This window comes from Papio anubis, chromosome 13 (genome assembly GCF_008728515.1).
Source record: "Papio anubis isolate 15944 chromosome 13, Panubis1.0, whole genome shotgun sequence".
Classification (NCBI taxonomy): domain Eukaryota; kingdom Metazoa; phylum Chordata; class Mammalia; order Primates; family Cercopithecidae; genus Papio; species Papio anubis.
In genome coordinates this window covers 1,881,393-1,902,336 of record NC_044988.1, presented here as the reverse complement: position 1 = coordinate 1,902,336, position 20,944 = coordinate 1,881,393, and the positions used below count along the sequence as shown (strand labels likewise).

The 20,944-nt window shown below is 46.1% G+C and overlaps 1 long non-coding RNA gene across 1 annotated transcript; it reads right to left on the bottom strand.

Moving 5' to 3' along the window:
* Positions 1–7,331: 7,331 nt before the first annotated feature.
* On the bottom strand, positions 7,332–19,774 carry LOC110741477. The gene is made up of 3 exons (XR_002517717.2): positions 18,961–19,774; positions 17,227–17,346; positions 7,332–7,591 (listed from the first exon to the last, which is right to left on the bottom strand). It is a non-coding gene; the product is annotated as an uncharacterized LOC110741477 (long non-coding RNA).
* Between the last annotated feature and the right edge of the window lie 1,170 nt (positions 19,775–20,944).

The window sequence follows — 20,944 nt, the reverse complement described above, 5'->3', positions numbered from 1 at the left end:
ACTTTATTCATTTATTGAGATGGAGTCTTGCTCTATTGCCATGGCTGGAGTGCAGTGGCGCAATCTTGGCTCACTTTAACCTCTACCTCGCAGGTTCAAGTGATTATCCTGCCTCATTCTCCCCAGTAGCTGGGATCACAGGTGTGCACCACCACACCCAGCTAATTTTTGTATTTTCACTAGAGACAGGGTTTCACCATGTTGGTCAGGCTGGTCTCAAACTCCTGACCTTAGATGATCCACCTGCCTCAGCCTCCCAAATTGCTGGGATTACAGGCGTGAGCCACTGTGCCCAGCGGACTTGACTTTAGTGCATGCACAGAAGTCCCAGAATTGAATCATAGGCCTATGTCTTGGGTCACGCATACACCACTGAACCCAGTTGTTGTAGTGAAGGGCATTTAATTCTCTGATGATCCAGGCTTGATTACCAGCCCAAGCTAGATTCTGATTGAAGTCAGCACCCCCTGAACCACTGGAACTGAGAGTTGAGGGGGTGGTTCCCTGAGGAAAATAAGGTTTCCAAACCAGCAGATAGGAATAGATGCTTGGCAGGTAGCAAACAGAATTCCTCGCATGTGATGATGAGCGTGAACGTGGTATTGCTGTGCCTCTTGTCATACTGGATCATTGGCCTGTGTTATAGTTCTTTGTCCTTATTTCTCCTCCCTAAGGTTAGAAATAGTGTCTAATTCATTTCTGAATCCCTTCCTTCCCTTCTCTCTGGTTTCATCTTCAGTGCCTAGAAAGACACCTTTTATGCAGGAAATATTTGTTGTTTAGTGAATGAATTTCTTGTTTATACACAGGTACTTATGACAAGTAATTTTACATGTGTTAAAAATAAAGTAAAAATGTGGCTGGGTGTGGTGGCCACATTTTTACTTTAATCTCAGCACTCTTGGAAGCCAAGGCGTGAGGATCACGTGAGCCCAGGAGTTTAAGACCAGCCAGGGCAACACCATGAGACCCCATCTCCACAAAAAATTTAAAAATTAGCCAGCTGTGGTGGTGTACACCTGCGGTCCCAGCTACTCGGGAGGCTGAGATCAGAGGATCGCTCAAGTCAGGGAGGTTGAGACTGCAGTGAGCCATGATCATACCACTATACTCTAGCCTGGGCAACACAGTGAGACTCTGTCTCAAAAAAAAAAAAAAAAAAGTAAAAATGCAGCAAATTAATTAATAGATGAGAAGCTGATAAATGTATATTACAAGACAAATAGATGTGATACTGTTTTTTTCTGAAAGATTCATTATATGACACATTTGCAGATGTGAGCCACCGCGCCCGGCCTCATTTAATTCTTACAACAACCTGATGAGGTGGATGCTTTTGCAGTCCCACGGTACACTGAGATGAATGCCTCAGCAAGTGGAAGAGTTGAGCTCATGAACACGTCTAACCATCATGCTCTACTGCTAAGCATCGAGCTAAAACATGGGGTGTTAGTAGGACTAGTCTCTCTCCTTAAAGACCTATGCAAGCCGCCGGGCGTGGTGTCTCACACCTGTCATCCCAGCACTTTGGGAGGCCGAGCCGGGTGGATCGCGAGATCGGGAGATCGAGACCACCCTGGCTAACACGGTGAAACCCCATCTCTACTAAAAATACAAAAAAATTAGCCGGGCGAGGTGGCAGCGCCTGTAGTCCCAGCTACTCGGGAGGCTGAGGCAGGAGAATGGCGTGAACCCGGGAGGCGGAGCTTGCAGTGAGCCGAGATCGCGCCACTGCACTCCAGCCTGGGCGACAAAGCGAGACTCCGTCTCAAAAAAAATAAAAAGACCTATGCAAGCAGGAGGCAGACATCACTGTGTATATAAAGCACTAGTTCTTAGAATCACTCTAAAGGGAACCAGGCACAGTGGCTCAGCCTGTAATCTCAGCACTTTGGGAGGCCAAGGCGGGTGGGTCATTTGAGGTCAGAAGTTCAAGACCAGCCTGGCCAACATGGTGAAACCCCATCTCTACTAAAAATACAAAAATTAGCCAGGTATGGTGGTGCACTCCTGTAATCCCAGCTACTTGAGAGGCTGAGACAGGAGAATTGCTTGAACCCAAGAGGCAGAGGTTGCAGTGAGCCAAGATTTCACCATTGCACTACAGCCTGGGTGACAAGAGTGAAACTCCATCTAAAAAAAAAAAAAAATCACTCTAAAGGGGAATTGTGTGTAAATCCACAGCTAGATCACTAATAGAAATGATTTCAAGAACAGCCTGAGCAACATAGTGGGACCCTGTCTCTACCAAAAATTTAAGAGTTAGCCAGGCATGGTGGCATGCTCCTGTGGTCCCAGCTACTTGGGAGACCGAGAGATGAGAGGATCACCTGGACTCAGGAGGCAGAGGCTGCAGTGAACCATGTTCACACCACTGCATTCCAGCCTGGGTGACAGAGTGAGACCCCGTCTTAATTAAAAAAAAAGAAAAAGAAATGATTTGAGGATATGCTTACTGAGGCCCTAGTGGGGGCAACTGGTATACACAGACACAAAACGTCATTTTGCAGAGTGAAAGTTATACTGTGTCTGTGCTAACATTGGGCTAAGATGTTGAAACAGGGCTGTTCTCCTATTTAGACTACACTTCAGAAGTGTGTTCAAAAATCAGCTAACACCTCACTTCTTTAAGGATGGTCTGTGGACCAGCGGCTTCCACATCTGAGAAGTTTTTAGAAATGCAGAATTTCAGGCCTGTCCCAAAGCTACTGAATTAGAATCTACACTTTACAACATGTGTAGGAGATTCCTGTATGCGGTAAAATTTTAGAAGCATGGAGCTAAAGTAAAGATACACGGTCAGAAATTAGTTCTGTCAGTATCATCTGGATAGACACCCAATTGTCCTTTGTGACTGAGGCCATTTGGCCTTCTCCAGCAGCTGGTCCATTTAATGTGTTCAGCCCAGGACCCAGGCACATAATTGAAAAAGATAGCCTGACTACCATATAGGGACGGAGGTCCCTTGGCTGGTGCACAGGCCCCATGTGTTCTGGGGCTCCTGGTTATCCTGCCACTACTGCTTAAATTGAAAACTGGGAAAAGTAGAAGCCTAGCAGGCCGTAGAGAAAAAAACCACCTGGCGCCAGGTAGTGAGAAAAAAACTGTGCTCTGCAGGAGCCTGGCAAGCAAGCTACCCCAGATCTCAGAAAAGAAGTATTCTTTCTCTTCCACTGTCCCTCTAGCTCCCTCTACTGACGGGGCTTAACATCCAGCTTCTGGCAAAGGAAAACAATTCGAAAGGCCCAGCCAGATACATTTTTCACAGTGCAGGCAATACAGGGTGAGTTTGGAGCTGCCAGGCAATACCTTAATAACTTGCATACTCTAATGTACTTAACTAGTTTCCTAGTAGTGGACATGTTGGTGTTTCCCATTTGTCACCATTCTCAACAATGTTGCTATGAGTGACTGTAGGCGTATGTATTCTCACACTTGAATGATTATTATACAAAAATTTTAAATTGAGGAGAGGGACATGAAGAGATTTGCATCCCATTCTTGGGTTAATCAATCAGAGTAAGTCCTGGGATAAATTTGACTGGAGAAAATGTGGAAATCAGCAGTGGCCTGGATTAGTTAGAGATATCCAAGGGCTTTGTTTAGAGTTGACCACAGTTGCTTTCTTAAGAATCACTGTAGCTACTAGGAAAAAATGTCTGTTTAAGAAGTCTTTAGGCCAGGCACAGTGGCTCATGCCTGTAATCCCAACACTTTGGGAAGCTGAGGCCAGAGGATCACTTGAGCCTACGAGTTTGAGACCCGCCTGGGCAACACTGGGAGACTTTGTGTCTACAAAAAAAAATAAAAAATTAGCAGGGAGGCCGGCCGCGGTGGCTCACACCTGTAATCCCAACACTGTGGGAGGCCGAGGCGGGCAGATCACCTGAGGTCAGGAGTTCGAGACCAGCCTGACCAACATGGAGAAACTCCGTCTCTACTAAAAATACAAAATTATCTGGGTGTGGTGGCGCATGCCTGTAATCACAGCTACTTGGGAGGCCGAGGCAGAAGAATCACTTGAACCCAGGAGGTGGAGGTTGCGGTGAGCTGAGATTGTGCCATTACACTGCAGCCTGGGCAACAAGAGCAAAACTCTGTCTCAAAAAAAAAAAAAAAAAAAAAATTAGCAGGGCATTGTGGGACATACTTGTAGTCCCAGCTACTCAGGAGGCTGAGGTGGGAGGATTGCTTGAGTCCAGGAGATTGAGGCTGCAGTGAGCCATGATTGCACCACTGCACTCCAGCCTGGGTGACAGAGTGAGACTTTGTCTCAAAACAAAATAAAAAGAAGTCAGTATAGGCTCAAGGATTCACTTCCTATCTCTGAATGGTCATTGAAGCCCAGGCTCTTAACCAATTGAGCCTCTCCCAGTGTAACACACCCCTACCCAGCCACACCCAGGACCATCAGAGCTCTTTCAACTCCTTCAGGTTTATTTAATACCTGAGGAGCTGAATTTTTACTCTTAGGAGATTAGTTTATTCCCCTCGGGAATATTTTAAAAATTGTATTATCATATTAGACATAATATTTATAGATGTTTGTAAACGGAACTAAAAGCTGTTGGCCAGGTGCAGTGGCTCATGCCTATAAACTCAGCACTTTGGGAGGCCGAGGTGGGCGGATCACCTGAGATCAGGAGTTCAAGACCAGCCTGGGCAACATGGTGACACCCCGTCTCTACTAAAAATACAAAAATTACTCAGGCGTGGTCCAGGCATCTGTAATCCCAGCTACTCGGGAGGCTGAGGCAGGACAGTTGCTTGAACCTAGGAGGCAGAGGTTGCAGTGAGCTGAAATTGCACCACTGCACTCCAGCCTGGGCAACAGAGTGAGACTCTTGTCTCAAAACAAACAAACAAACAAACAAACAAACAAACCCACCATATATAGTCTATGGGGGAAAGATCCAGTAGACTTGCTATCTTCTACATTGGCTTAAAAGGCCTCACCATGCGCTGTGGTCCCTGAAGTCCCCTATGAAGGCCCCTCCCTGTCTGTTCTGGTCCTGGTGGTCCTTCCTTCAGGGTCCCTTCCCACAAACATCTGAACACTTCTTCACACATACAGAGCCCCCTCCTAAGTCTTTGCCCCTCTGTCCTTTGGAGTTCTCAATCCTAGCCAGGTTTTGCTAGTGAGCGGGGAGAGGTTGCTTCTGAGGGGATGAGCCCTTCCCTCCCAGCATCTTTCGGAGCCATGACCCAGCTGAGAGATTAGCAAGCAGTGAGGATGTTGCCAACCTTTGTGGAGCATCAGCTGAGAGTTAGGCCTTTCATGGGCAGAAGTACAGGATGCGGACCAACCGCCCTTGTCTTTGATTATTGATCCCCAGGAGCTGACCACTCTTTTGTTTTCTTACACATTTTTTTTTCTGACTACAAATTTACATAGGCACACACACACATGTAAAAAGAAATTCAAATGTTATTAAAATAGGTAACCAAATATCCTTGTAATATACCCACCCCCATCATTATTAACAGTTTAGCATATTACTTGTTCTGCATTTTAAAAAATTGTAATAGAGTACTTTTAGAGTGATTTCATATGCACAGTAACATTGAACAGAACGTACAGAGCCCCACAGGCCCCCTGCTTCCACTCACAGCCTCCCCACTGCCAACGTCCCCCACCAGAATGGTGCATGTGTTACCATCACTGAGCCCACATCCATGCATTGTTCTCACCCAGAGTCCGTAGTTGGCACTAGGGCTCACTCGTGGGGATGCACATTCTGTGTGTTTGGACAAATGTATAATGACATGTATCCACCATTACACTATCACACAGAGCAGGGCAGCTGCCTTAAGTATGCTCTGGGCTCCGCCTCTTCATCCCACCCTCCCCATCAACCCCTGGCAACCACTGATCTTTTTACTGTCTCCATAGTTTTATGTCTGGACATATCCTTCCAGAATGTCATGGAGTTGGCTGGTACAGTATGTAGCCTTTTCAGACTGGAGAGCAGAAGAACTTGCCCAAGGTCACCCATGATGTGACATCAGGCTAGACAACATCAGGCTCTACTAAAATACAAAAATTAGCTGGGTATGGTGGCATGCACCTGTAATCCCAGCTACACAGGAGCCAGCTAATTTTTAGTAGAGACAGGGTTTCACCATGTTGGCCAGGCTGGTCTTGAACTCCTGACCGCAAGTGATCCACCAGCCTTGGCCTCCCAAAGTGCTGGGATTACAGGCATGAGCCATCACGCCCAGCCCAGATTGGCATATTTTAAATAATTTTTTGTCCTTAAGTATACATGACTCTTTGTTTGCTTATTATTAATTAAAAAGAGATAATGGCAAATATATTGTTCAGCACCCTTCTTCAGGTAACACTATCTTGGCTATATTTTCTTGTCAGTGTATATAAAGTATAATGATAGTAATAATAATAACTAATCTGATTGAATATTCATGATGCACCACGTGCTGTTCCACTGTAAATGTTTTCTATGTGTGTTATGGGCTGAATTCGACCCCCCTAAAATTCATATGTTGAAATCCTGACCCCCAGTACCTTGAAATGTGACTATATGTGGAGATGGGGTCTTTCGAGGAAATTAAGTTAAAATGAGGTCATCAGGGTGAACCCTAATCCTATATGGCTGTTGTCCTTATAAACGGAGAGTAGGGCCCAGACATGCATAAAGCGAAGGTTCTGTGAAGACAGAGGGAGACGACAGCCAGCAGCAAGCCCAGGAGAGAGGCCTCAGAAGAATCCAGCCCTGCCAACACCTTGATCTGGGACTTCCAGCCTCCAGAACTGTGAGGAAGTAAATTTCCCACTGTTAAGCCCCCCAGCCTATGGGCCTTTGTTATGGCAGACCAAGCAAACTGACACAGTGCGTAACTCAGTTCTTCTCACCAGAGTCTTGAGAGGTCGGCACTATTGTCCCCATTGTACAGGTGAGAAAACTGAGGCACAGGGGAGCTGAAGAACTTGCCCCAGGTCACCTGTGATGTAACATCAGGCTAGACTAAGATATTCGATGGGCCGGGCGGGCGTGGTGGCTCACGCCTGTTATCCCAGCCAAGGGGAGGCCAAGGCAGGCGAATCACAAAGTCAAGAGATCAAGACCATCCCGGCCAACATGGTGAAACCCTGTCTCTACTAAAAATACAAAAATTAGCCAGGCGTGGTGGCATGCACCTGTAGTCCCAGCTACTCAGGAGGCTGAGGCAGGAGAATGGTTTGAACCCAGGAGATGGAGGTTGCAGTGAGCCAAGATCACGCCACTGCACTCCAGCCTGGCAAGAGAGCAAGACTCCGTCTGGAAAAAAAATAAGAGATATTCTGTGGCAAAGAACATCCGACATCTCAGCAGTTTCACACAGCAAAGTTTATTTCTCCCGTAGGCAGCAAGTCTGGCAAGGGTTGGGGTGGGCACATGTTCCCCACGGTGACTCAGGGGTCCAGGCTGGTGGAGCCTTCATCTCAACACCCTCTCGGCTCCCTGAGGTAGAGGAAAGGGCCTGTGGTGAATCTAGCATTGAGTCCCGAAGCTCTGCTGCTCAGCGGAGGCATGTCACAAGACCACACCTGTCTTCAAAGGGTGTGCAAAACACAGTCCCACCAAGTGTCCTGAAGGAGAGGAGAACCAGGCCTCACAGCGACTGGCGACCACACAGGGCAGGCAAACGCAGACACACTCCAAAGCCCGCACTCCTAACCTGTATTCACAATGCAGCAGGGTGCTGTGCGGCGCACAGTTCACTTCCCCCGAAGAGAGGCCTGGTCTTTGTGTGTGTGGCTACTGGGAGGTGACTTTGGGGTCCCTGGAATATCCCGCCTTCTATTTATTTATTTGTGTGGAGAGCTTTTGCAATCAGACAACCCTAATCATGTGATTTCTGGTGGGGGTTTTGGGACATGCCCTATCAGTCGCGACCTCCAGGGGGACGGAGACTAAAAAGGTCAGCCACGCAAACAGTGTGATCAAGTCCCAGTAAGCACGAGGACACCAGAGGCTCAGCTTCCTGGGCTGGCAGTCCTCGGTGCATTGCCACACGTGGACACCAGGCCGGTGGCCATTCCTGAGGACAGGAGCGCTGCACATGGGGATCCGCTACGGTTTTCACTTGCGGTGTCTCTTCCTTTGGCTGGTTCTGAGTTGTAGCCTTCCACTATAATAAAGCTATAACCATAAGTATAACACTTTCCTGAGTTCTGTGAGTCATTCTAGTGAATTATCAAACCTGAGGGTGGTCATGGGAACCCTAATTTGCAGCTAGCTGGTCTGAATGAGGGTGGCCCAGGGAGCCCCCGAACTTGCAGCTGGTGTCTGACTTGAGGACAGCCTTGTGGCATCTATCTGCTCTGACTCATCCTGGCTGTTGTCTGCAGTCTTAGGCAGACTTGGCAGTCTGAAGGACTGTGCCCTTCACCTCGAGCTTGGCTAACTCATTTTCAGATATAGAACCTTTATCTTTTTTCTCTTTTGTTTTTTTCCGTGTTTTCATTCATTCATGCATTCTCTTTCTCTCTCTCTTTTTCTCTCTTCTCTCTCTCTTTTTTTTTCCATACAGAGTCTTGCTATGTTGCTCAGGCTGGTCTTAAACTCCTAGGCTCAAGCAATCTCAGCTTCTCGAGTAGCTGGGACCACGGGCATGTATCACCATGCCTAGCTATACTTTCGTAATCATATGACAGCTTTCTTCTCCAGTTTTTTCCACCACCTTCTCCACCCTCTCATATGATCCTTAAAGGACTATGTTCTGCAAACATCCCTGGCTCTTTCATGCCTCAGTGACCTCACGTATGCCGTTTCCTCTGCTTGATTTACCCTCCCAGAGCTCCTCAGGGAGACTATTCGCCATTCAAGAGGAAGCTTGGAAGCCACTTTTACTTCAAGGTTGTTCGTTCCCCCACCAGAAAGTGTTAGTCCTTCCTTTTACTCTGCCTAATACTTCGTACTGGCATGTCCTGTGGCCTTTCTGTGTGATTATCCAACAAAAGTAAATATACATAAAGATAATGCAAATGAGGTGTTAGGACTGTTCTGCAGAGATGGCTCACAATGAGGTACACCTCCCAGTTCTCGTGTGTTTGTGCAGTCACCTCCTTCATTGAATCTGGACTGGCTGTGACCTGTGCTACCTAATAGAATGTAGTGGGAATGACGCTGTGCCAGTTCCGGACCTAGCATTTAAAAGAAATGGCAGCCTCTGCTTTCTTTTTCTTGGGATTCTCCTTGGACCCAGCTGCCATTCTGTGAGGAAGTCCAAGCAGCCACATGGAAAGGCCACTTGCAGAGGAGAAGCCCTAAAACTACATGGGGAAGGAGAAAGACTTAGCCATTCCTTTATTACTGGCAAACTCCCAGATCACTTTAGCCCCGTTGGCCATCTGACTGCAACTGCCAGAGACATACAAAACAAGACCAGCAGAATTGCCTAGTTGAGTTCAGTCAACCCACAGAATCATAAGAAAATGAAATGGTGGTTGTCTTAAGTCACTGAGTTTCGGCCTTAGAGATCCTTAAGCTGGGAAGTCAGTAACACGAAGATACCCGATATCCAGGATATTTCCGTAGTATAGGCAAAAATCCAAGAGGATGGGAGATGAGCATCCTGAGCAAGAAGTGTGCTTTCTGTGACACAGAAGGCAGTTCAGTGCAACAAATGTCCAGCTAGAAAGGCATCTCTTCTGGTTGTTCTTCCCTGGCCAAATAAATTTTTCAAGTGCTTCATGATGTGTAGCTTAAGTAAGCCCTTTAGGTAAAAATTCAGTTTATTGAAGAAAGACAAAATTGTCTGCATGGTGAAGACATAATGGTAAGTAGAATAAATAAATAAATAAATAAAAAGATCAATATTTCATTCTCAAAAATATTTGACATACTTTAGGTAACAGAGGCATATTAGCTTTTACTATCTATTAGAAATATGATTTTATTTTATTATTATTATTTTTTGAGACAGAGTCTCACTCTGTCACCCAGGCTGGAGTGCAGTGGCGCAATCTCGGCTCACTGCACGCTCCGCCTCCCGGGTTCACGCCATTCTCCTGCCTCAGCCTCCCGGGTAGCTGGGACTACAGGCGCCGCCACCACGCCTGGGTAATTTTTTGTATTTTCAGTAGAGACGGGGTTTCACCGTGTTAGCCAGGATGGTCTCGATCTCCTGACCTCGTGATCTGCTCGCCTCGGCCTCCCAAAGTGCTGGGATTACAGGCGTGAGCCACCTAGAGATATTATTTTATTTATTTATTTATTTATTTTATTATTATTTTTTTGAGACGGAGTCTCGCTCTGCTGCCCAGGCTGGAGTGCAGTGGCGCAATCTCAGCTCACTGCAAGCTCCGCCTCCCGGGTTCCCGCCATTCTCCTGCCTCAGCCTCCCGAGTAGCTGGGACTACACGCGCCGCCACCTCGCCCGGCTAATTTTTTGTATTTTTAGTAGAGACGGGGTTTCACCGTGTTAGCCAGGATGGTCTCGATCTCCTGACCTCGTGATCCACCCGTCTCGGCCTCCCAAAGTGCTGGGATTACAGGCTTGAGCCACCGCGCCCGGCCAGAGATATTATTTTAAATAAAAGTAATCACGTAAATACAAGACATTCTTCTCACTAACTCTAATATTGGGGGGAAAGTTGAGAGTTATTGGCCCTCCTCTGGATCACTGGGGAACGAGAGAATTTGTCTTCTACATTTTTTTTTTTTTTTTGAGGCGGAGTTTTGCTGTTGATGCCCAGACTAGAGTGCAATGGCACGATCTCCGCTCACTGCAACCTCCGCCTCCCGGTTCAGGTGGTTCTCCTGTCTCAGCCTCCTGAGTAGCTGGGGTTACAGGCACCTGCCACCATGCCTGGCTATTTTCTACACTTCTAAGAATGAAACCCACACCTATAATCCCAGTACTTTGGAAGGCTGAGGTGGGTGGATTGCTTGAGGCCAGGAGTTCAAGACCAGCCTGGGCAACACAGTGAGACCCTATCTCTACAAAAAATTTAAAAATTAGCCAGGTGTGGTGAGGCATGCCTGTAGTTCTAGGTACTTGGGAGGCTGAGATGGGAGGATTGCTTGAGCCTAATTCAAGTTTACAGTGAGCTGTGATCATGCCCCTCCTTTCCAGCCTGGGTGACAGAGCAAAACCCTGCCTCTTTAAAAAAAGAGAGAAAGAGAGAGAGACAATGAGAGAATTTTTTCTCCTGTCCCAGGGCCTTTCTACTGTTAAAGGATGTTTCTACTTGCTGTCTGCTCTGCTTGGAGCCAAGTTTCCCTAATATGGCTCACTCCCTAAATTCTTTTAAGTCCCTGCTCAGATGTCTCCTAATCAAAGAGAACTTCCCTGACCAGCTTTTCTTTTCTTTCTTTCTTTCTTTCTTTCTTTTTTTAAGAGATGGGTTTGGTTGGGCATAGTGGCTCACTCCTGTAATCCCAGAACTTAGGGAGGCTGAGGCGGGTGGATCACGAAGTCAGGAGTTCAAGACCAGCCTGGTCAAGGTGGTTGAAACCCCATCTCTACTAAAAATATAAAAATTAGCCAGGTGTGGTGGCACTTGCCTATAATCCCAGCTACTTGGGAGGCTGAGGCAGAGAACTGCTTAAACCCAGGAGACGGAGGTTGCAGTGAGCCAAGATCACGCCACTGCACTCCAGCCTGGGCAACAAAGCGAGACTCCATCTCAAAAAAAAAAAAAAAAAAAAAAAAAAAAGATGGGTTCTTGCTCTGTTGCCCAGCCTGGAGTGCAGTGGCACAATCTGCAGCCCCAAACTCCAGGGCTCAAAGAATCTTCCTGCCTCAGCCTCCCTAGTAGCTGGGACCATAGGCGCACCCCACCACACCCAGCTTCGGACCAGCCTCTCTGCCCCATTTTCCACCTTTTCTTCCTCCATAACATTGTCCACTGTGTGTGTTCATTTGTTTGTTTTCTGGTCCCCTCTACAAGAGTTTGAGCTTCCTGGGAGCAGGGACTGTTTTGCTCACTGCTGTATTTCCAGTGCAGAGAACAGAGACTGACATGCAACTGGCACTTAATAAATATTTGTTGAATGAATAGGGAGTGAAATATGTGAAAACTCTTGCTTCCAACTAAACAGAAATGCTGAGCAATACAGTATACTTGATTATTTTGCTTAGCATCCAAGATCATTTCTGCCATTATAGGAAGTCTTCAAAAGTGGCTGGCTTTTCTAAATTCATTATATAATTACCCTCTTAAGGCTGAGTGAGCACTTAAAAATGCAATTCCAAAACTGTTTTTGCCTACATAATATCTCTGCTATTGATGTTATCATTTATCAAACACTGTGACGGGACATATCATTAAAACACATCTTAAGGAAAATTCAGGCTCTGATAAGCACTATGGCATAAAGCAAAGAAGAGTGGACTTGTGCCAGTCTTAGCCCTACCCCATGTGAGCCATATGGCCTTAGCAAAGCCAGTTAATCTCTTTGGTATTTTTCTCTTTAGCTATAAAATGCAGATACTCTGCTAAGTCAGCCTGATAAGAGATGTTGTGAGGGTCAAATAAGAAAATACAGAGAAGTGCTTTGAACACCTGAAAACCATCATGAAGGGTTATGATTATATCAAAATAATAGTCAGTCATTAACTTTTGAGCACCTGGTAGAGCCAGGAATTCAGCAAGAGCTCTGGAACCATCTTTATCTAAACTCCCAGACAAGCTTTCCATGGAGGTAGGGGGATGGTGAATAGTATGCACATAAAATACGTGCTCATCTTGGCCTGGCACAGTGGCTCACTCCTGTAATCCCAGCACTTTTGGAGGCCAAGGGGGGAAGATCTCTTGAGGTCAGGAGTTCAAGACCAGCCTGGCCAACATGGTGAAGCCCTATCTCTACTAAAAACACAAAATATTAGCTGGATGTGGTGGTGCACACCTGTAATCCCGGCTACTCGGGAAGCTGAGGCAGAAGAATGGCTTCAATTCAGGAGGCAGTGAGCCAAGGTCATACCTTGCATTTCAGCTTGGGTGACAGAGCAAGAGTCCATCAAAAAAAAAAAAAAAAAATTTGCATTTGTATCTAATGATGCATCATTTCTAAAATGTACCTCAGATAAAAATGTAATTCTTGAGAATTGGCTGACTCAAACTGTATCTTGGCATGCTAATTTATATCAAAGGGGACAGATTGAACCATAGACCCTATGTAGTAGACACCTACCAATTAGAGACTACCCTTTTGTGTGAGTACGTGTGTGTGTCCCCTCTGGGCCTTATTCTTTTGCCCATATTGCTTTTTAAAAATTATATAGGCTGGGTACGGTGGCTCACACCTGTAATCTCAGCACTTTGGCAGGCCGAGGGGGGCACATCACAAGGTCAGGAGATTGAGACCATCCTGGCTAACAAGTGAAACCCCGTCTCTACTAAAAATACAAAACCCCATTTCTACTAAAAATACAAAAATTTAGCCGAGCGTGGTGGGCTGCCTGTAGTCCCAGCTACCCAGGAGGCTGAGGCGGGAGAATGGCATGAATCCAGGAGGTCGAGCTTTCAGTGAGCCGAGATTGCGCCACTGCACTCCAGCCTCAGCAACAGGGCAAGACTCCGTCAAAAATCCACATATATTCATCACAAAGCACTCAGGAAGACAGGAATTAAAAAACACATTCTTTTTTTTTTTTTTTTTTTTTTTGAGAGGGAGTCTCGCGCTGTCGCCCAGGCTGGAGTGCAGTGGCCGGATCTCAGCTCACTGCAAGCTCCGACTCCCGGGTTTGCGCCATTCTCCTGCCTCAGCCTCCTGAGTAGCTGGGACTACAGGTGCCCGCCACCACGCCCAGCTATTTTTTTGTATTTTTTAGTAGAGACGGGGTTTCACTGTGTTAGCCAGGATGGTCTCGATCTCCTGACCTCGTGATCCACCCGTCTCGGCCTCCCAAAGTGCTGGGATTACAGGCTTGAGCCACCGCGCCCGGCCAAAAAATACATTCTTAACATAATTGAATGTATATGCCTTATTCCTAAAATTAGTTTCTTATTTAATGGGAATACACTATAGGGAATTCTAGCATTGGAAATAAGGCAAGGATGTTCACTATCCACTACTTTTCAACATTGTATTGGAGGTATTAACTAATATGATTAGATGACAGAAATCAATTACAGGTTGAGCATCCCTAACCTGAAAATCCAACTTGAAAATGCTCCAAAATCTGAAACTTCTTGAGTGCTGACATGACCTAGTAAATGGAACATTCCACACCTGACCTAATGTGATGGGTTGCAGTCAAAATGCAGGTGCACAACCTGGTTTATTCAGCATCCCCAACAGAAAAAAGACCCTCCCAGCCCCTTTCAACTGTGGTATATCTTTTCTGTGCATGCCCAGATTACCCCCCAACAAGCGTGCCTGTAAAGGGTAATAAAATGGCACATATGCAGGGGAACCAACCAATGGTAGGGCCAAGACCTATGTGCATTACTCACTGTGGTTTTCTTTTTTTTTTTTTTTTTCTTATTCTGTGCTCTGTGTTTAAAGACATTGTTGGAAATGCCAAAAAGATACCCCTATGGGTAACAGTGATAAGAAAAAAAAGAAGCACTTATGTTTATCTATAGCACAGAAAGTCATGCTGTTGGAAAAATTGGATGGCGGTGGAAGTGTGAAATGCCTTACAGAACAGTGTGGTGTGGGAATGACCACCATATGCGACCTGAAGACATGGATGGATAAACTGTTGAACTTCTGTGCTAAAAGTGATGAACAGAAGTTCATGAAAAATAGAAAAATACTGCAAAGCTGAAAATGAAGATCTTGATCATGTATTGAAAGAGTGGATCCATTAGCACGGCAGTGAGCATATGCCACTTAATGGCCTGCTTATCATGAGATAAACAAAGATATATCACAATGAACTGAAAATTGAAGGGAACTGTGAATATTCAGCAGGCTTACTGCAGATTTTTTTTTTTTTTTTTTGAGATGGAGTCTGGCTCTGCCGCCCAGGCTGGAGTGCAGTGGCGCGATCTGGGCTCACTGCAAGCTCTGCCTCCCGGGTTCACGCCATTCTCCTGCCTCAGCCTCCTGAGTAGCTGGGACTACAGGTGCCACCACCACGCCCGGCTAATTTTTTTTGTATTTTTAGTAGAGACGGGGTTTCACCATGTTAGCCAGGATGGTTTCCATCTCCTGACCTCATGATCGGCCTGTCTCGGCCTCCCAAAGTGTTGGGATTACAGGCGTGAGCCACCGCGCCTGGTCTGATAAATTTTTAAATAAAGTCGTGTGATAAAAATGTTATGAATGAAGTTAAAAGACAACTGACGACAGCTTGGGAGAAAATATTCACAACATACACTACAGACAAAAGGGCAATATTCTCAAATATATAGAATTCTTTAAAAAAAAAATTAAGAGACAGCTTGGCACGGTGGATCATGCCTATAATCCCAGCAGTTTGGGAGGCTGAGGTGGGTGGATTGCTTGAGCCGAGGAGTTTGAGATCAGCCTGAGCCACAAGGCGAGACCATGTCTGTATCAAAAAAGATGCAAAACTTAGCTGGGTGTAGTGTTGTGCACTTGTAGTCCCAGCTATTTGGAAGGTGAAGGTGATAGGATCGCTTGTGCCCAGGAGGTTGAGGCTGCAGTGAGCCATCATTGCACCACTGCACTCCAGCCTGGGCAACAGAGTGAGACCCTGTCTCAAAAAAGGGGCATCACACCCATTACGATGGCTATCATCAGACACACAGCAAGTACTGGCAAGGATGGGAAGAAACTGGAAGCCTCATACACTGCTGGCAGGAACGTAACGTGGTGCCGCTGCTTTGGAAAAGTTAGTTGGATCCCCAAAATGTTAAACCCACGGCTGCCCTATGACCCAGCAATTCCACACCTAGGTATAACCAAAAATAAAAATTAAAAAAAAAATCGACATAAAAACGGACACACGAACATTCACAGCACCACTCTTCATAATAGCCAAAAAGTGGGAGCAACTTAAATATCCATCAACTGATGAATAGACAAGCAAAATATAGTATAGTGATACAATGAAATATTATTTCTCCGTAGAATGGAATGAAGAATGATTTACAATACAACATGGAAAAACTTTGAAAACATGCTAAGTAAAAGAAGCCTATCACAAATCTAAGCTGAGGAATGTTCAACAAAGTAGCTGATCAATTCTCCTCAATTGATCAATTCTAATCAATTCAGATCAGTTCTCATCAATTTCTTTTCTTTTCTTTTTTTTTTTTTGAGATGGAGTCTTGCTCTGTCACCCAGGCTGGAGTGCAGTGGCGCGATCTTGGCTCACTGCAAGCTCCGCCTCCCGGGTTTATGCCATTCTCCTGCCTCAGCCTCCCGAGTAGCTGGTACTGTAGGCACCCGCCACCACGCCTGGGTAATTTTTTGTATTTTTAGTAGAGACGGGGTTTCGCCGTATTAGCCAGGATGGTCTCGATCTCCTGACCTCGTGATCCGCCCACCTCGGCCTCCCAAAGTGCTGGGATTACAGGTGTGAGCCACCGCGCCTGGCCAATTTCATAATTCTGAGCAATTCAGAATTATGAAAAACAAGGGGCCAGGTGTGGTGGCTCACGCCTGCAATCCCAGCACTTTGGGAGGCTGAGGCAGATCACAAGGTCAGCAGTTCGAGACCAGCCTGGCCAATATAGTGAAACCACGTCTCTACTAAAAATACAAAAAATTAGCTGAGCGTGGTGATGGGCGCCTGTAATCCTAGCTACTCGGGAGGCTGAGGCAGGAGAATCGCTTGAACCCGGGAGGCAGAGGTTGCAGTGAGCCGAGATCGCACCATTGCACCCCAGCCTGGGTGACAGAGCGAGACTTTGACTCAAAAAAAAAGGAAAAACAAGGAGCCACTGAGCCACTGAAGAACTGTTACTCACTGCAGGACAAATAATCCCTAAATGCTATGTAAGATCCAGACAGGATCTTGGAACAGAAAAAAAGACATTAGTGGAAAAAAAAAAAAAGATCAAAATAGAACAAGGAGTGTAGTTTAATAAATAGTATTGTACACATGCTAATTTCCTGGTTTTGATACACGGTTGTGGTAAGATGTTAGCCTTAGGGGAAGTTGAGTGAGGTATACGCGAAAATTTTACTATTTTTGCTACTTTTCTGTAAGCCCCAAATAATTCAGAGTAAAAAGTGAAAGACAGAATATCAGAAAAACAACAATTGTACTGACAGCCCACTCTCCAAAGTTGAACTCTGACACACAGAATTGAGGAGGAATAGAATTTAAACTAAATATATATACGTCCTTACTTACCTTAATTAAATGGCAATAAACATGATGAAACACCACAACGGAAAGTCTCCCTGGGATCAAAACGTACTGTCTACCTTCGGTACAAGCTCACAACGAGGCCGCTCGAGACACCCACGGATCCTAAGTGTGATAAAACGGGAAACTGTCCCAAGAGTCAGTTCAATGACCTCCTACGAGATTTAGGTGCTTCCTGGAAGCATTAGGAATCAGCTGCCCTGATTAAACTGCTTCATTTAAATCTACTTTGGGTTTTATTCTAACAAGTCAAATTCGTGTAATTTACCGGGTAGAGCCACAGATCATTTTCAAGTTGATTCCATATTCGGCTGACAACGGATCATTGTGGGTCTAAGATAATGAAACTGATGTTTTTGTGGAGCATAAGAGAACCAACATTAGTACCTCACAGTCACTCAGTTACTTTTTTCTCTTTTCTTTTCGAAACAGAGTCTCACTCTGTTGCCCAGGCTGGAGTGCAATGGTGCAATCTCCACTCACTGCAACCTCTGCCTCCTGGGTTCGAGAGATTCTTCTCCTTCAGCCTCCCGCATAGCTGAAACTACAGGTGTGCGCCACCACGCCTGGCTGATTTTTGTATTTTTAGTAGAGATGGGGTTTCACCATCTTGGTCAGGCTGGTCTTGAACTCCTGACCTCAAGTGATCAGCCTGCCTTGGTGTCCCAAAGTGCTGGTATTACAGGCAAGAGCCACTGCGCCTGGCCCACTCAGTCACTTTCAAGACTACAGAAGCGTCAAACTGTCAAACCTCCAGATCCTTGATGACAGTGGGGGTGTCAAGGAAAGTTTAGAGGATGGGTCCGTCCTCCAAATCACCACCTGTGTCAGCAGCAGGAATTCCAGAAGTGAGCAGTAACAGTAGAATTCATTTGTAGGAGTGACAGAAACTTTCTCAATCTTGTGTAAGTTTTGCAAAACTATTTACTATTTACTATTTTGTATTGATACGTAACTTATGCTTTAAGTAAAAGCATCGTGCTTGTGGTTAGGCTCCATGGAGTCCCCGCAACTTAGGAGGCTGAGGCAGGAGGATCAAGGCAGGAGGATCGCTTAAGGCCAGGAGTTTGAAGCTGCAGTGAGCTATGATGTGCCTGTGAATAGCCACTGCACTCAAGCCTGGGTAACATAGTGAGTCCTCCTCTCTTAAATTAAAAAAATTATATATATATACTTGCTATGGAAAGATAGTTTCAAGGCAAGTCCTTGGGATGGCCTTCTGAATCAGACTGTCATTCCCAAGCTGTCTCACTGACAATTCTGGAGGCCCATAGTCCCTATATTACTAGGAATGTGGTGATCTCAGATGGAAGGTTTGGTAGGTTCTCCCTGATGCGGGTAAGCAGCTAAAAATGATTTGTCTATAGTCAGTCATCTGTCAGCCAAGAAGCATTTTCCGTGCTCCCACAAGGGGAGATTATCTTTCCCGTGAGGTTCATGTGGGCCCCAGGTTTAAAGCTGGTGTGATGTTGTAGTCCTCTGGTTACAATATGACTTTTGTGGGACTCAGTCACATAGCAGGGCCTGTGCAAACTTGCAACTGTGCCTTGGAGCAGCGGTCCCCAACCTTTTTGGCGCCAGGGACTCGTATTGTGGAAGACAATTTTTCCACAGATGGAGAGGGCAAAGGGAATGGTTTCGGGGTGAAACTGTCCCTTTTCAAATCACCAGGCTTAGATTCTCAAAAGCAGCGTGCAACCCAGATCCCAGATCCCTCACCTGCGCAGTTCACAGCAGGGTTTGTGCTCCGATGAGAATCTAAAGCCACCGCTGGTCTCACAGGAGGCAGAGCTCAGGCAGTTACGCTTCTTTTCTTTACCGCTGCTCACCTGCTGTGTGGCCGGTTCCCAACAGGGGTTGCAAACCTGTGCCCTGGAGAACATGTCTTTCAGCATCTCTTCAACATGTGGTACTGGAGTTAACAGCCTGGCACCACAGGAGGGCATCCACACATCCACACTGTGAGGGTGTTCATGGCCCAATTAGTCACCCTCCCTTGTATGCACACCCTCAGCCAAATAACTTTGCAGTGTCCTTCCACATAACATCAGGGCATAATTCTCCAGTCTTGGGCTGAGCCACGTGGCTTGTTTGGCCAATGGGATGTTAGCTGATGTAAAGCAAGCTGCTAGGAAGGCATCGTTAGTCCTAGTTGAGTGGGGGAGAGATAAAAATTAGGTTGAGGACTGCCTATAATCCAGTGCTTTGGGAGGCTGAGGGAGGAGGATTGCTTGAGGCCAAGAGGTGGAGACCAGCCTGGGTAACATAGTGGGACCCGTCTCTATAAAAAATGAGCCAGGTGTGGTCGTGTGTGGCTATAGTTCTAGCTGCTCAGGAGGCTGAGGTGGGAAGATCACTTGGTCCTCACTTGAGATTGCATTGTATCTCTCATCAATAAAACCAAATGCCAGGCACCGTGGCTCACGCCTGTAATGCCAGCACTTTAGGAGGCCAAGGCGGAAGGATCACTTGAGCCCAGGAGTTGGAAACCATCCTGGCCAACATGGTGAAACCTCATCTGTACTAAAAATACAAAACTTAGCTGGGTGTGGTGGCCCAGCTATTCGGGAGGCTAAGGCTGGAGAGTAGTTTCACCTCAGGAGGCAGAGGCAGCAGTGAGCTGACATCTAGCCACGGCACTCCAACCTGGGCGACACAGCTAGACTCCCTCTCAAAAAAATAAAAAAGAAAAATGAGCCGGGCGCGGTGGCTCACGCCTGTAATCCCAGCACTTTGGGAGGCCAAGATGGGCGGATCACAAGGTCAGGAGATCAAGACCATCCTGGGTAACATGGTGAAACCCCACCTCTGCTAAAAATACAAAAAAAAATTAGCCAGGAGTGGTGGTGGGCCTGTAATCTCAGCTACTCGGGAGGCTGAGGCAGGAGAATGGTGTAAACCTGGGAGGTGGAGCTTGCAGTGAGCCCAGATTGCGTCACTGCACTCCATCCTGGGCGACAGGGTGAGACTCCATCTCAAAAAAATAAATGTGTAGATAGATAGATAATAAAATAAAAAATTAAAAATAAAACAAAGTGAAACAAAAAACCTTGCATTTTTTGTTGTTGTTGTTTTGAAATGGAGTCTCAGTCTGTCGCCCTGGCTGGAATTCAGTGGCACGATCTCCGCTCACTGCAACCTCAGCCTCCTGGTTTCAAACGATTCTCCTACTGCAGCCTCCCCAGTACCTGGGACTACAGGTGTGTGCCACAATGCCCCGCTAATTGTTTTTGGATTTTCAGTAGAGATGGGGTTTCACCATGTTGGCCAGGATGGTCTTGATCTCCTGACCTCAGTTGATCCATCTGCCTTGGCCTCCCAAAGTGCTGAGATTACAGGTGTGAGCCACCACCCCTGGCCTGTTATGTTTTACATAGGCTTCAATAACTGCTGCTTTATCTTACTTCAATTTTATCTTGAAAGTTTAAAATATATTTTTTAAAAAGGGGGTTTGAGGTTTATATCTTTATCAGAAGGGGCCTATATATATATATATATATTTTTTTTTTTTTTTTTTTTTTTTTTTTTTTTTATGAGGGATTTTCGCTCTGTTGCCTAGGCTGGAGTGCAGTGGCGCGATCTCCACTCACTGCAACCTCTACCTTCTGTGTTCACATCATTCTCCTGCCTCAGCCTCCTGAGTAGCTGGGACTACAGGCGCCCGCCACTACACCCGGCTAATTTTTTGTATTTTTAGTAGATA